Source organism: Choloepus didactylus, chromosome 1 (assembly GCF_015220235.1).
Source record: "Choloepus didactylus isolate mChoDid1 chromosome 1, mChoDid1.pri, whole genome shotgun sequence".
Lineage (NCBI taxonomy): Eukaryota > Metazoa > Chordata > Mammalia > Pilosa > Megalonychidae > Choloepus > Choloepus didactylus.
Genome location: NC_051307.1, coordinates 229,979,504 through 229,996,056, shown reverse-complemented (window position 1 = coordinate 229,996,056; position 16,553 = coordinate 229,979,504). Strand labels below are relative to the sequence as shown.

General features: G+C 38.3%; 1 protein-coding gene across 7 annotated transcripts in view; it reads right to left on the bottom strand.

Moving 5' to 3' along the window:
* Positions 1-16,553, bottom strand: part of CHL1 (cell adhesion molecule L1 like) — a 211,827-nt gene that overhangs the window by 150,530 nt on the left and 44,744 nt on the right. The window contains exon 1 of one of the 7 annotated variants that reach the window (XM_037800481.1): positions 11,011-11,255. The exons of the other annotated variants lie outside the window; for them this stretch is intronic. The gene's annotated coding sequence lies outside the window, so the exon portion shown is untranslated. Of the gene's footprint in view, positions 1-11,010; positions 11,256-16,553 lie in introns of those variants that run through there. 7 annotated transcript variants of the gene reach the window in all.

The window sequence follows — 16,553 nt, the reverse complement described above, 5'->3', positions numbered from 1 at the left end:
CAGACCCTGAAACAAGATATGTATTGAGAGAACTAGTCATCTATTAATACATTTTCTACATCACAGCAGTAACTTCTAGAAACATTTATGCTTTATTATTCCAAATTATTTTTACTCACTTATTGATATAAATGTATCATAGAAACTTGAGAAATCTGCCATTTTCATGCAAAAAAACCATATCTATTGAACATGTGTTGGGGAAAAACACATTTGGAGCAAGAATAAACAGAAAACATAGTAACGACAACAAATATGAATAGAATAAAGTACCAACTGTGATAGAAAACCAAACAAGGTTTTTCGTAGGAAAGACACACTATTCTAGAATTGAACATCAACTGAAGAGCTGATCAAACTCATGGTTAAAAATGAAAGTAACAAGGCAAATGCTTATCTAGGGTAATTGTTAAATTTTCTCCTTTGAGAAAATGCAACTCAATTAATTTGCTTTTAAGACTTTTCTTGGAAACAGTTCATATTTTAAGTCTATTTTCTTAACAAAATACTTCTAAACCTTAGGGAAAGTATTTGTTGCCAAACAATTACATAATATTTAGCATTTTTCTTGAGTTTTATACAACTACTTAATGAAGAAAACTCAGCGAGAATCCACCCTTGCCTTTGAGATAGACGCAAGGGTTTAATTAAGAGTTAATGTTAAAATCTGTGACAATAATGAAATATAACGTGTAAGGTAATTTTAGATCCTCAAAAGAGGAAATTTTACGTATGCTTTTATTTTTAACGTTTTACATGCAAAATAACAGCAAAAAATCAAAATTCCTGTAATTTTAAAATAATAAAAATCAGCTACTAAGAACTTCTTAACACTAAAATTTCTTATGGGGTAAATGTAATATTAAGAATAAGTAAACAGGAACTAAAATGTAAACATAAAATAGAGGAAAATGAATTATACCAACCCCCCTAAGGTCTAAATCACCTCATGGTGGTTAATTATGATCTTATGCAAAGGAAGTAGCTACCAGGGCAAGGAAACAAATTCTCATTAAATTCTGTGCCCACAAGTCACCAGGGAAATGATGGTTAGATGATCCTTCTTTGCATAATTTTGAACAAAGATCTTGCTGCCATATAAACTTGCCTTAATAAAAATGGTATCACTTATTTTTTCCATTATTCAATAGGCATTTATTTAAATCCTGCTATGTGTAGTGCAAGAGCCTGAAGAAAATAGAGCAATGGGTCTTTGCTACTGAGAGGGGTATAATTCATTACTGCAGGTAAGATACATATTGAAAATAACTGATAAATGCAAAGAGCCCGAGTGACCAATATGAAAGAAATGAAGACAAATCATGCAGGTACAAGTTAGAGAGGAACTGACACATGATTTGTGATCAGCCAGCTTCTGTTACACTCACATTATGGTATTGCAAGCTGGGGGAAGCTAAGATGATTTCTTAGACCCAAAGATAATCAAGAAATAGCTTTGATTCTGAATAACCACTGCTGTAATAATGGTTGTTGCTACAATATAAAGCGTGAATAACTGTGTGTTGGAATTTCCCTAACAAAACCTTTGGAAATGCTGCCTCCCTGGTTTGGACAGCCTTCATCTTCTCCCCTGATAGTTTAGGACTACACAATGTGCTAACATGCTTAGAGAGTATCTCATTTGCTCTTGCCTTATTTGTTAGAAATGAAACTCAAACTTCATTTCACTGCTTACTCTTTGATGCAGAAGAGCCAGTCTCTATCACACAGGTTGCTGCAGAGCTAGCCTCTACCCCAATGTTGCCAGAACTAAAGTCAGAGCTCAGCGTTTTTACAGAGAAAAAGAGCAGCTGTGGTCCCAGCAGGTACTTTGGCGTAAGGGATTAGTGCCCCAATCATTTCCATCAACCTAAGAACGTCCCAAAGAGATTTACTACCAAATTCTCATCCACCTGTCATGAAGATACAGATTCAAGGTAAGTCCTTTAATCCCCTTCTTCTCATCAGATTGCTGCCATTGAACCTCTTCCAAGTAGAAATTCTAGAGATGCTTTCTGGTAAAGACATGTCTTCATTTATAATTCACCACTGCACCTGCTCGAGGACCCTGTCAGTGCCACCTAGATGTCCCAAGGAATGGAGGCTCCAGCTGAGCCCACAGATCCTGTGGCTGCCACAGCTGCTGCTGCCAAGTCCTGGCTCAGCCACGGAATTCTTCCAAGTGCAAGAAAGAAAGCTCCTTCCCTAAGCATTTATGCTTAACCAAGGTGACTACACAAGAATGTTAGTGGGGTTCCTGATCTTATCACATTATATAGACCATCTCAGGGCTCCTTCCCAAGACAGTTGCACAAACCACACTGCCATCCCCCCTTCAAATACCCACTGGCCTGATTTCTTTCTTTCAACATGAAATTTTGTTTTCTTTTTTTTTTTTCTTAGAAGGCTTATTATTTTGACCAAGGTTCAAGAACTTTGAATACTAAGGAGAAATCTCTTATTTTTCAGAAGACCCTGTGTGTGTGTGTGTGTGTGTGTGTGTGTGTGTGTGTGTGTGTGTGTGTATGTATCCAAATTTACCACCTCATGCTCCCCTCAACTCCACCTCAGAACAACTATCCAGGTAAAACCAAACAAAAGCCTTAAAATTCTAAGTCATTAAATCCCCCACTCTAATGTGACTTTAAAATTTCTGGCATTAAATTCCCCACTCTCCCCGCCAAGTTACTGAACGAATGTGAAGATATTGTATTACTGCATAGAATTCTACAAATATTTCAGGTGTGGGTTATCCCTCCTTCCACTTATTATCCCTCATCTTTTAGGCTCAGAACAGAGAATGAATTTCAACTCAAAAATTCAGTAGAATTTTGACTAAAAAATTTATTGTGAACTTCACTTCATCTGTAAAATGAGAATAAAAAGAATGCCCAATTCTCAGAGTTATGGTGATCAGTGATATAAAAATATTATAGCAAATACTGAGTGCGAGTATAGAAGTATTATTGAATGCTTACTGTGTGTTCCAAGCACCTAACGTACCACCTGAAGTAACCTCGTGACAACCTATTTAGGCAAGTATTTCCATTATCTTCATTTTACAGATGGGAAAATTGATGCAAATAAATGTTAAGCAAGTTGCTCAAGTCCACATACTAGCAAGTGGTAGGAGCCAGAATGCAAGTCTTACCAGTCTGTCTCCAGAGCCAACACTCTTAACTACTTTGCCAATTCACCCCTCAGTTCAATAATATATATTATGCAAATAAGAGATAAACACAGTACAAGGCACATGGTAAATGTGCCTGTAAATAGTCATATTTGTGTAGTAATAGCAGAGGAAGTGGTAGCAGAGGCAGAAGGGGTAGCAGAGCCAGTAGCAAACAATAGGCAGGTATGGTGTCCCCATTACAAGGTTTAATTTCAGTCATTATTAACCAATTTACAAAAAAAGGCTGGATCTCACTTGCAGTTCTTTCCTAACATGCAAAATAAAGGCCTTTCAAGGCCGTCAGGATTACCGATCAAGAAGCAATGACTGGAAAGGAATGTTTACTCAGTATTGTGGATGTCCAGTTCACTAAGCACTATGGTCTTTTATGCAAACCGTCCATTGTGAAAAGACACAGAGCTCTTTGTTTTCCTGAATGACACATTTCTTCTACAATTCCAAGTCTATTTCATTAACCAGAATGTCCTTTGTTACAGACAAAGATCATTCATTATGAGATTTAAATAATGAGCACTGACTTCTAGCTTTCCAAATATCCCCAAATTCTGAGTATCTCAGAGACAGGAAGTGAGAATTATTTACTTCTGTAATCTTGGTGTTAAGCCCACATATGTATCTCCATACCATGCTTAAATAATGTAAGTCAAGGGTATTGTTAGTTTGTGAAAAACTTGAGTTATCTCTTAAAGACAAAAATTGCCAGCATGTATTCTCATCTTTTTCCTTTAGAGTATTGTCTTCAAAACTATTTCTCCCTTTCTACATTCCTTATTAGAAAAATGAAAGTCTTATTACTACTGAGTTCTTATTTCTACTGTAAGGTAAAATAGGAGATCCACAAGCTCATCTTCAAAATGATTCCCTAGTAGTGTAGGAAAGAGAGCAATAAAGGCAGGGGTTATGAACAGTATCATTTATGGTGTGGGCATGTTTTAAAAGCACATCAAGAAGTAATTCACTTGTCCAATTCATGTGGCAATGAGTTTAGTGACATCTGAATAGATTACATAAAAAGACTCATTCAACTCACTTAACTACTAATTGGTTATCTTTACAGTCGAGTCTGAATGATAAAGCCACAGCAAAGCACCCGAGAGAGAAAGAAAAGCAGAACAAAAACTCAGGGCATTTCTGAAAATCTCTCCTAAGACAATGATTAAATCTCTCTAAGACAATGGCAGGGTATCAATACTAACTAGCTTAGATAAGCAGACCACTGACAAGGACACACAAGAAAAGGTCATTTTTGTAAAAATCAATATTAGCACTGTGCACTACTACCATTTGGCATAGCACATAGATATATTCAAAAGGCACAGCTTATTCAATTTTCTTTGTAGCCCAGAACATTGCAAAAATATGTGGCATCATTAAAATCATTCTTTCGATATTCTCTAAGCCAATTGAGATGAGATTATCTCTATGTTCAAAGAACTGCTGAAATCTAAAAGACCTACCAATCAAAAGTTTAATATAATGTATAATAATGTGAGAAAAACTGACTAGATAAATCAAAATCAATTATGTAAATAAATCATAGATAGATTAGGTCTAGATATAGATATATGAACAATTTAGAGCAGTGACAAATACAATTGGGAACGAGAGACCTTTTATGATGTCTTCTGTAGTACATCCCATCACTGTGAGTTTCAAGTAAGAAATGAACATTTCCTTTCCTTAACATTATTGTTACATTAAAGAAAACAAAATAAACACGAAACCCACAAAATAGTACAAAGTAGTTAGCAAAATTCTGAAACATCACGGAATAAATGAGAAATTATCTGTTAAATGTTCAGTAAGTCCATTAGCACTTTTTTCATTAACTATTCCAAGAGCTGTAACCTCTTAACGCATCGATACCACCCTGGGGATGAGATTGAATTAGCTCTTTCAGATCTTGAGGAGTTCATTTGACAAATCACTAGCACCGTCTCAGGGCACTACAGTGGACAGAAGAGGGTCAGTGGAGCAGAACTTCCAATTCCAGAGCAGCTTGTGTGCTGGAGCATCTAGATACTAGTTGGGTACCATTATTTAACAGAGAAATCTTTGGAAGAAACTTTTCTCCCCAAGTTCATCACTTTGCACAGTATTTCAGACTCAATACTACACAGTCTTCATGTTTCAGGGCCATTCTAAATTCTCTAGAGAAGGATACTGTAAACATCTCGACAAGGACATGAGGAAACTGTCCTCAAGTTCACTTGTAGGTGAACAGGAGGAAAGCAATCTGGAAACCCTGGAACCAAGGGGTCCAAATTCTGTTCACAGATGTATTGGGTTTTGTTTAGCCTGCATAGTGACTTTTTTGAACTCTTCAATTAGTTTCCATCTCTTAAGGGATAGGAGTTTAAACGTTAAAATTCAGATTCCTGTCCTTCCTTTAAAAACACAGAAAGACAAGACTGGGACTGCTTTGGCATATGACAAAGCAAGGCTTAGCAAAGCTTTCCTGTTTTAGAATGAGAACATATTCTTCAGTGCACCAGTCCCCAGCACTCCCCACTGTCTTACACCAACCCTGATACCTTACCCCATAGCACTTAAATGAGTGACCCCTGCCTTAGAACTACTATGTAGATCTAAGCTGTGAAGATACTCAAGCTATTAAAATTCTTATACTAAATTACTGACTTCAAGTTATTAAGAATATCTTGTTTGATTTCTAATAAAATATTGGAGACTCAATGATAATTCAGCAATAATTGTGCTCCACAACTATCTTCTCCCCCCAAATGTATTTCTCCTTATACATACTGATTTAGCTCTTTTAGAGTTAGTCCTTAACTTTATGATTTCTTAAACACTTATTCTATGCTGTGTGCTTCAGATTTGACAGACAACATTTTTAAAAATCAAAGAGCCATACATTTTTAAGGCTGGGAGGTGGCTTCCATATTATCCTACTCCAATTCACATGTTTTAAAAGTAAGGGACCTTAGCTCAATAACTTTGTGAGTTTTTGAAATCACACTGGTAGTGAATATGAAATTCAAGGGTAGAATATAATTTCTTAGCCCCGGTCCAATGCTTAATTTTAGCAGTAACAGCTCTTACCTAGTCCATGACGCCTCACCGTAGGGGGGGGGGGGGAAGTCTCCTCCTCCTCTCTTCCTTCCTCCCCCTCTCCCCCATCCTTGTGTGTTCCTCTCCTTCCTCCTTTCCTTCCTTTCTCTTTTCCTTTCCTGTTCCATTTTTTTCTCTTCCTTTTCTGTTTAAGAATCCAGTTTACTCACAGATTTTTTTTTTTTAAGTATCAGGCTAAACAGATATTGTTCCCATGGATAGCTGCACTGAGTAATATTTGTACAAAATTTTGTTTGAAGACACTTTCTTTATGCAATATTGGATCTTTTTGTGTAGCTGATCCAAGATGAAGACACACGGTGAGCCTCACTGGACTGGCTGGGAGCCAGAACTAGGTGACCAAACCATTCTGGGATTTAGCACTTAGCTCATTGTCCAGCTGAGTCTCATTTACTTCTGAAAAAAAAAATCAAGCACAATTAACTTAATACAGAATAAATGGGGCAGACAGAGTGGCTTCTCAAATTGTCACAAAGCAGGCTGACTTCCGACAAGCTGGCAGTTACAGACCTGCAGAAGCCTTATGGGAAAGTCTGAGAAAACTAATTTTATTTAAAAACCATTTTGGCTTCCCTAATCTTGTTTGTTTCTTATTGCTCTTCTCCCTTGTTTTATTAGTAATGAAATTTAAAGGAAAATGAGAGTTCTTCTTTCCAAGCAAAGCCTTTGTGTGTACTGCTTCTCTCCACCATTCCTTCCCCTTTCATTTCTGAGATCAGCATTTCAGACAGTTTCACAAACTATACCCAAGCGGTGTCAACTTTTTCCATGTTCTATCTGGTCTTATTTCGTAACCTGCAGTAGTGGTCTTCAGGTGCTTTCATATGTTTAGATATTTTCTACTGTCTTGGGGGTTGGAATGTGATTTAGGAACAATCTACGTCAGCATCCGAGTCAAAAACAAGGATTTTATTAAGGTCCTTCTGGGTCTTTACATGACAAACCTACATTACAGCAAATGTGATGTTTTGGGAAAGAGTGATCCCCAAGTGTCTAATAATAAACAATCGACTTACAGTTTAACATAGAAATAATTGTTTCCTAATGTTTGGTGCAGACTTATGTCTTCTTTAAGACTATAAAGGTAAATGGTCACTTTTTGATATTTCAAAAACTTACTCATACTTTATTTTCAGTTTTTAGTGCCCCGAACATTGTGTGCACTTGTTCAAAAAGGGTAATGCTAAAATTTAGAATTCAGATGAAACCCTTAAGGAATGGTTTCCAGTTACAGATTCCTGGGCCTCACCCCCAGAAATTCTTAATCATCGGGTCTGGGGGGTGGGGTGGGGGTGGGGCAAGGAATTTGCATATATAATTAACACCTTGGCCAAAGAATTTGCATTTACAATTAACACCCCAGCTCATTCATTTACTTATTCAGTTATTCATTTACCAAATTCTTACTGCACCACAAATTATGCTGTTTGCCAAGGACTGTGGAGATAGACGTGAAAAGTCAAGTCCCTGCTTTCAGCAGGCCTTTTCAATACAGCAATAAAGATATGTAAAATGCTTGGTAGTGTTAAGGAGTCATGAAGAAAAACAAAACAGGGTAAAAGGGATTACAAACGATGGCGAGTGAGATAGCAAGTGATGGGATGCCTAGGGAAGGCCTCTCTGATAAGCTGATACTGACACAAGTGACTTAAGGAACAAAATTTGAGAAATACTCCTTTTAAACAGACTAGGAAAAAACAAAACAGATGCCTAGCTTCTCAGCTTGAACTGGGTGTTAGACATTTCACATATTGTCAAACTCATCTTGGTACTTAACAATTTACTCTTATCCTCACTCCCCCAACACTTCACGTGTATTTTGATAAGAAAAATGTCAGCCTAAGTATAAAATAAAGATGTGGCATAATCCTAGTACATTTTTTAAAAATACATAGTTATTTAATAAACAGTGTGATGGCATTTCAAAAAAGTACTTTTAGGATATAGTAAATAAATATTCTATCTAGAATAAGGATGCACTTGTCTCAATTTACTTTAGTCCACTCAAGCAACACCTGGAAAATTTTGTCCTGGTCCAGCTGCTTCACTTTAAAATTGATTCAGACAAGCTGGGCTTATTGAGACCTGAGCTCCCAAAGTGGGAGAAGGAGCTCATGGAAAAGTTGGACGAGTGGGGGTGTTCTCTTTAAACATTCAAAGGTCAAAGAAAAGAGATTTGGTTTTGTTTCCTATGTTCCCATGGGACAGAATTTGGAAAAACAAGTAAAAACACCTGAGAGACAGATTTCAGGCTGGCATAAACCAAAATCCAGATCCGGAGTTACAGAAACATGCACGTGGAGGCCTCAGGGAGGAGGTCCAGGTTGGTGACATTACTGGGATGGCAGTCCAAGGGTGTTCAAGACTCAAAAGACCAGCTGAATTGAAGGACCTCTGAGGTTCTGCTAAAAGAACGTGTGATGCAGGATTCCTAATTCTGATTCATAGTAGCATTAATTTCCCACAAGAAACAATACGCCCTTTTGCTCTCAGAGGCCTCTCAAACCAGAAGTCACATTGGTGCTGCCCAGACAGACGGCCATGAGGGAGGAAGGGGAAATTATAATTTAATGCAGTTGGCCTTTTAAAGGGCCCTGTATGTTCTTTCTGGGCCTGCTCGCTCCTTTGGGGACCCTCTCCCAGTTTCATCTCCCAAGTGACCTTCACCCTGTGAACACACCCATGGAACACCAGGGCTGTCAGTACAAGGTTGTCCAGTTCAAATCATTCACTCCTTCAGTCGTCCCAAAATATATTTATTGAGCACCTACTATGTACCAGGCACTGTGCTAGCACTGGGAATACAACACCAAAACATAGACACGGTCCCTGCCCTCAGTCCCAGCCTTACATGGGAATTTTAGGAGGTAGGATGGTCAACACATTTTTCTAAGCCAGGGGTTCTCAACCTGGGCAGTACTGACATTTTGGGCAGAATAATTGTTGGGGGGGAGGGGTGTGGAGGGCATGCTGTCCTGGGTAGGGTAGGATGTTTTACAGCATCCCTGGCCTCTTCTTATTAGATGTTGGCAGAACCTGTCCGCCAGTTCTGACATATTACCTCATGTCCTCTGTGGGGCAAAACTGCTTCTGGTTTACAATTCCTGCTCTAAGCACTTCTCACCTGGGTCCAAAGCAAGGGTGCTGTATTACAGGACTCCAAAGAGTACTATTCATTTGTATTCTATGTGACTCTGATAAAAATCTGGGTTTATATTAGAGTTGTACAACAGCTGTACATCATTCACAAGGAGATGCTCTTCTTTACTGTGAATGGGTAAAAATTACTTGCTATTGTGACATACATTAATTTGGAGAATTAATAAAGTACTAGGATATGGCTCTCATCAATATTCTTCTAGATTTTTAAATTATGTCCAACAACAGTGCTTCCTGTTTTTTCTTCTGTCATGCACACACATACACTCAGATGCATGGAACCCAACTATTTTGCTTTTGTTCTAAGCATAAGCTTAAAGAAAGTGAAGAAGCAAAGGCATTTCTTCTGAATGCTGCTGTGTAGTTCTAGATAATTATCTGTTCTTTTGGATTTGGTGGCAAGAATCTCAGGAACTTTTCAGAGTTGGAGAGCTTAGCATTAGACAAAGACACATTCATATACACAGATACCTTCCTTTTAGGCATTGTACAGACTTGTGGCTTACAACCCAGATTGTGCAACAGAACCAAATGGAGTTAAAAAGAGCAACCACCAAACAAACAAAATAGCTATCTGGGTTCCACCTACTAAATTAGAATATCTGCCTTGCAATCCACGGATTTAAAAGTGTTACAGGTGATTCTTATAGGCAGTCAAGGTTAAGAACTACAGTTCTGGGTTATCTGCAAGTACTGGGGGGAGGGGTGGGGATGCAATAAAATAAATCCTGAAACACATAAAATGATCCATTTCTCTCTCTCCATTTCCCAGATTTCAGACACTGAGTTGCTTCCACCAAGCTCTGATACTTGCCTCAAATAAAACGAAAACCAATAGCATTTAGATTTTTTTCCAAACAGTATACAAATTAGTTTAGCATGCACACACACCCCTGATGGTTTTCAAACACATCTGTGACTCTCTGTGACCTAGAAATTCCTGAATTCTAAGACCTATTTGAATGATCTCTAATTGTAACTCAATGTGGTGTAACTCATAACAACATAAGATGCCTAAAAGGTTTTTATAATCACATGAAATGCCAGGAAATCTTCCACATCATCTTTGAATCCTAGCAGCTGGAATTCTAGTCCTTTCAGCAGAATAGAAATATTCTAACCACATATAGTTGATTGACTATGTAAGAACTAATAGCTCAAAACATCCTTTTCTGAGAAAACAACTGCTTTTTTGAGATTATAATTATAGTAGGAAGCCAGAGAGAAGGTTAGGAATGAAAAGACCAATGAATGGCATTCTGACAGAAGAACTAATCTTTCAAGTCCTGAATTCAAATAAGATTTCAGAGAGCAAAAATGGGCGCCAGGGGGCAGGCCCATTGTAGCTAGAGCTGTGGGTAAGCAGATCCTGGTGCTTGGGCTGAAGGGTAGGAAAAACTGAAAATACAACTCTAGCTTCTTTAAGCAGCCGGCAAGGTCCCGGGTAATCTGTGCCTGCCGACCTCTCCACTCTCCACCCATCTCTCTGAGTTCCAGCCACAGCGCAACTCTTTTAGCCCTAAAAACGCCCTTTCTCAGCTCTGCTAGGTCTCAGCCTACCTTACCTCCTCAGAGAGGCCTTGTCACAAGCAGGAATAGGGATCTTCAGAAGTTAACCACAGCAGGCTGGTTTCCCTGGGAAGCCCACTGTGGTTTATTCGGGGAGGCTGTTGAGCTCAACGTCTGGGACAGGAACGAAGCAGAACTGGACAAAGGGAGAAGTTGAGCTCTGATAAGAATGTGAAAAAACAAAGCCTCAACCTACCATACAGAGAGTTCTGAAGCAGGGATGTTCGTTTCGGGTTGTCCTGAGCGGGGTGAGGGTGCCGGGCCTTTATTCCTCTGCATCAGATGTGAGATGTGAGCCACGCAGCCAAGGGGCATGACCTTGGCCAAGGGTGAAGTCTCCGCAGCTGAGGCAATCCCAGAGCGCGGCGGACACCTGAGCGCGGCTGCCCAGCAGCTGGGGCTCACAGGGCTGTCTGGGCAGGGATCACAGGCTCAGCCAGGACCTTTCCCACGCCGCCCCTCGGCTTTCTCATTGTAAAATGTGGATAATACTGCCGACGCCAAAAGGTGTACACTGTCTAACATAACTGGCTCAGGTTCTCAATAAATGTTAAATTTGTTTCTTTCCCTCCCTTCTTCAGGAAAGGGTATGGATGCAATTTTGATGAGGAAACATTTTAAAAAGACTATTCCTTCCCTTTCCCCCTTCATCTATTTATTCAACAAATATTTATTGAGTGCCTACTAGGTGGGAGGAGTTCTCCAATAGCTAAGGACAGAGGATGGCAAGTCTTCTCTAAGTAGAGCTTACATTTTAGCAGCAGGAAGAAAGAAAAGAACCATGTAAGTAATAAGATGGTGTTGGGAGGAATAAATGTTAACAGAGGGATGAAAAATAGTTTCTTAAGATGTTGTATTATTGATTCCATTAGGAGGTCACAGAAGCCTAATTTAAACTAACTTAAGAAAGAGGTATTTATTTAGTTTCCCACAAAGAAAAATCATAGAAAAGGCAGAAGGAAAACCAGTTTCAGGGACCTTTGGGCCCAGGAACTCAAAGGACCTTAAGGCTGTGTTGCTCATTCTTGTCAGCTTTGCTTGTGTGCTGATCCCATTCTCCGAGACAAGCTCTGTTACTCCAGCTTGAGTTTAATAAATCTCCAGCGAAGAACTCTGAATGACCAAACTTGCATTACCTGTCCCATCCTCTAAAACCATGGGACTATGGAAGTATGGTTGGCTCATAATGGGAAATGTACACACTCCTGTGGTCAAGGAGGTAAAAATAACAGTGGGCCCTTAGCATGTATGAAACATAATACAGTTATATAATTGTATCTATTAAACATAAACTCTGTAAATTATATACCATTATTTCCACTTTACAGATGAGAACTCTAATGCTCAAAGAGATTAAATTACTTGCAGTTTGCTAATGCAGCCATTATGCAAAATACCAAAAAAGGTTTGGCTTTTATAAAGGGGGAGTATTTGGTTACAAAGTTACAGTCCTAAGACCACAGAAGCGTCCAAACCAAGGCATCAACAATAGAGTACCTTCACTGAAGAATGGCCAATGGCGTCCAGAACACCTCTGTCAGCTGGGAAGGCACGTGGCTGGCACTGCTGGTCCTTTGCTCTTGGGTTGGGGTTCAAAAATGTCATTCTTCCAAATGTCTCTGGGCTTGTCTCTCTTAGCTTCTCTGGAGCAAACTCTGGACTAGCATCTCCAAATGTCTCCAAGCATCTGCTTTCAATAGCCATCTCCAAAATATCTCTCTCAGCTATTCTTGCGGTATTTTGTCCTCTTTTAGTTCCTGTGAGTCCTTAGCTTAGCATCTCCAAACTCCTGCCTGCAATTCCAAGCATCTCTAAGCATCTCTAAGCGTCTGGGCCTTGGCTTAGCACATCTCGAGGCATTTTTCCTCTCTCTGTTCTCTGTGTGAGCTCCCTTGAAAGCACTCCAATAAACAAATCAAGACCTACCCTGAATGGGCGGGGTCAGATCTCCATGGAAACATTCAATCAAGAAGTCACATCCTAATCAAAAAGACTAATCAGTCTGCCCCCACAAGATTGCATTGAAGACTACGGCTTTTGGGGGGACATAATATATCCAAATGGGCATAAAGGTCAAATTCAAGTCTACATCAAGCAGCTTTCCAAAGCACATGCTCATAACCAAGAGACAACTAGCCCTTCCTAATATTACTATATAGAATAAGTAGCTATAATTATTTTATTACCTTAATTAATCCATGCTAATTGGTCTCCCACCCAATATGAAGATGTGATAATTAGACATTCACATATAAAAAACATTTGCATATAGAAGTCAACCAAATGGGAACTATTATAAGAAAAAACTTGAAGGGGAAATCAACATGAAATACCACTTTAATGCTGTAATCACTAACATCAATCAATGATTTACAAATTTAACCAGTTCTAATTCATGTCAGAGATTTGCTTCTTTGGCAGATCAGTGGGGCACTGTGAAATGTATACTGGTCTATTAGTCAGGAGATATGAGATCTAATTCTCATTCAGTAAATATGTAGTTGACCTTGAATAAGTCAAAACCTCAGTTTTCTTCTTGTAATTTGGGGCCAATAGCACCTGAGATACCTTTTTAATATGTATTCACTAGGGTAAAGATAAAGCTATGTATGAAAGCACTTAGACTTTTATCATGCACAATATACGGGGGAGGTTTTAAAATACCAAATTAAAAAAAAAGGATACCTGGATTCTCTCTTCTATCTGTGGAAATACTAACAGATCAAATGTTTAACATAAACATAGTGAAAAGTAAACTTTTGAAAACAAAATATATAGTAACTTAAGTGAAGCATAAACAGTAGAAAAAGAAAATGCTACAATCAAACCAAATATTTACATATTTAAATAAATAATGAGGGATAAAGTAAATCATTTCTCCTTCTCTAGGTTTAGTTTGGCTACAAGAATTATGCAAATATTCTTCTATACTTTGTAACAACAACAACAAAAAGTAATGTTTTCTGATGATCTTTATCGGTGATGGGTGGGTTGAAAACTTTGGCCAGTAGGCTGGTTTCTTATCAATTGACTTTACAGTCCTTGGATTTCAATTTCCTACTCAGCTTGATATTTTTAGTTGGAAAACTAAATTCATTTTAAAGAGGACTGTAAAAATGTGACAATTACAAAGAGAATGATTTGAGAAACCAACCATAATGGGAAATTAAATGTCCCACTGGAACACTTTAAAGGCTTTTTAGTAGAAGAAATATGTGCTACAAAATTTAATCTAAGATAACAGAAACTTCTAAAATGCAGATAAAAGAAATGTAAGTAAAGTTGCTCAAAGTTGGAAATATGTTTCTCTTCTTAATATCTATTTCTCCAAAATAACACTTTCCCTAAAGTACAGGTTCCCATGATATCTGGACTGAAATTTCCAGCCTTAGATTTGTTTAGAAAATCATGGAAAATTAGAGCAGGAAGGAATCTTAGAAACCATTTAATTCAACACCGCCTGTTTTACAGAAATATGGCACTGAAATGCAAAGAGATACAATGACTTGCCTAAAAGTAGACTGCGAATCAGTGCTAGAGCCCAAGTGTATCATAGTGAGGATGATGCTGACGATGACGATGAGGACAACGACAGTGCGGATGACAATGAAGGTGGGGTGGTGGTACCAGTGGGGGCTAACATTTACTGAGACAATTGTTTGAGCTAAGGATTATGATCTCCATTTTACAGATCAGGAGGCTAAGGTCCAAAGAGGTTAATTTGTCCAAAGTCCTCAACTGAGAAACCACCATCACACTTGGCCTGCCACTCAGCTTTTCTGTACAGTATTAAAATCCATTCTCTTAAACAGTAAATTATCCACAAAGCTTTCCTCTTCCCTGTCACTGAACTGATTTCTTGTCCCCCCAAAAAAGAGTCTAGCCCCCAATATAAAAGCATGTCAATGAAGTTCTCTAACTGAATGAATCCTTCTTGCCTTCCCTTATCTAGCTTACTTACTATCTCTGATCTGAATCAAGTCCTCAAAGAAGCCTTCACTGAGCCCCATAAGTCAAACCCCCATTTCACTCCCCATTTCTAGCACTTATCAGAGTTGCAATTTTATATGTTTACATGATAATTCAATTATTATTTTTCTGCCCCAATAGACAGTAAGTTTTCACTAAGGCAGAATCTGCGTCTGTTTTTGTTCACTTCTATCCCCAACACAGTGGCTCTTAATAGTTGTGGTGGCTTGAATCTGTATGTACTGTAGAAAAACATGTTTTTTTAATCTATTCCTGTGGGTGTAAACCCATTGTAAGTAAGCACTTTTGATGAGGTTACTTTAGTTAAGGCGTGACCCACCTCATTCAGGATGGGACTTAATCCTATTATTGGAGGCCTTTAGAAATGCAACGAATACAGAGAGAGAGAGAGAGAGAGAGAGAGAGAGAGAGAGAGAGAGAGGGAAAGCCAGGGAAGCAAAAAAGTTGGAATCAAGGAAACCCAGGAAGAGAAGGGAGAGACCAGCAGACGCCGCCATATGCCTTGCCATGTAGTAGAGGAGCCAAGGATCGGTAGCAGTCAGTTTTCAGGAAGGAAGCATCGCCCTGATGATGCCTTGATTTGGACATTTTCCTGAACTCTTAACTGTAAGCACGTAAATTCCCATTGCTTAACCCGAACCATTTCATGGTATTGCTTTAAGCAGCCTAGAAAACTAAAAAAATAGTGATGCAAAAATACTTGTTGAGTGAAATTAATCAATGAATCAAAAAATTACTTCCTGCAAACTAATAAAACAGCTATTATTAAACAACTGGAAAGATGCTTGAGAACACTTGTTTCACTTTCATTGTCAATGCTTGAGAAGACTTGTTTTACTTTCATTGTCATTTACAAGTGATGCAGGTTTAAAATACTATAAAATGTAATGTATCGATGAAAGGAGAATATAGCGTATGGGAATATTTGTACACAGATAAAGAACTGGCTATACTCACAATATGTACTGAAACAACAAAAATCCCATAAGCTTTGATATATCTGGTTAACTATAAGATAACGATTATCACGTTAGTGTGGATTGAAGCCTCTGACCCAAATTAAATTCGACAGTAGTTTCTCTCCTATCAAATTACTCAACTGCTGTTTGTGGTTGTGAATAGAATCTTAAAATAGACACTGAAGGGTTACAAATAAAGGGAAGCAACTGCCACTAAAAGCCCTGCCTAATGTCTGTTTACAAAATGAGTTATTTAAACCAACAGAGCCAGCTTCTCACTATTTTGAAAGTAGAATTCAAATATACTAAAAATAAAAACATTTTAAAAAAACAAGATTCATTTTCATTTTTCTAACAGTATGCACTGTCCTTAACAAAGGGAGATCATATTGCACAGGATTCTTAGCAAGCTTTGATGTATTTCTTCCTTCTCCTTTCCTATCTTTTTCTCTGCTTTTTTTTTCTTGCATGGTGTTGGGGAGTTTGGGTTTCTATGAAGGCACTTATCTTTGATCTTTGTGCATAAGATTTCCTTCCACTGCAAGATCATTTATGATAGGCTAAATTAGTATTTGATCAGAGGCTTTGAT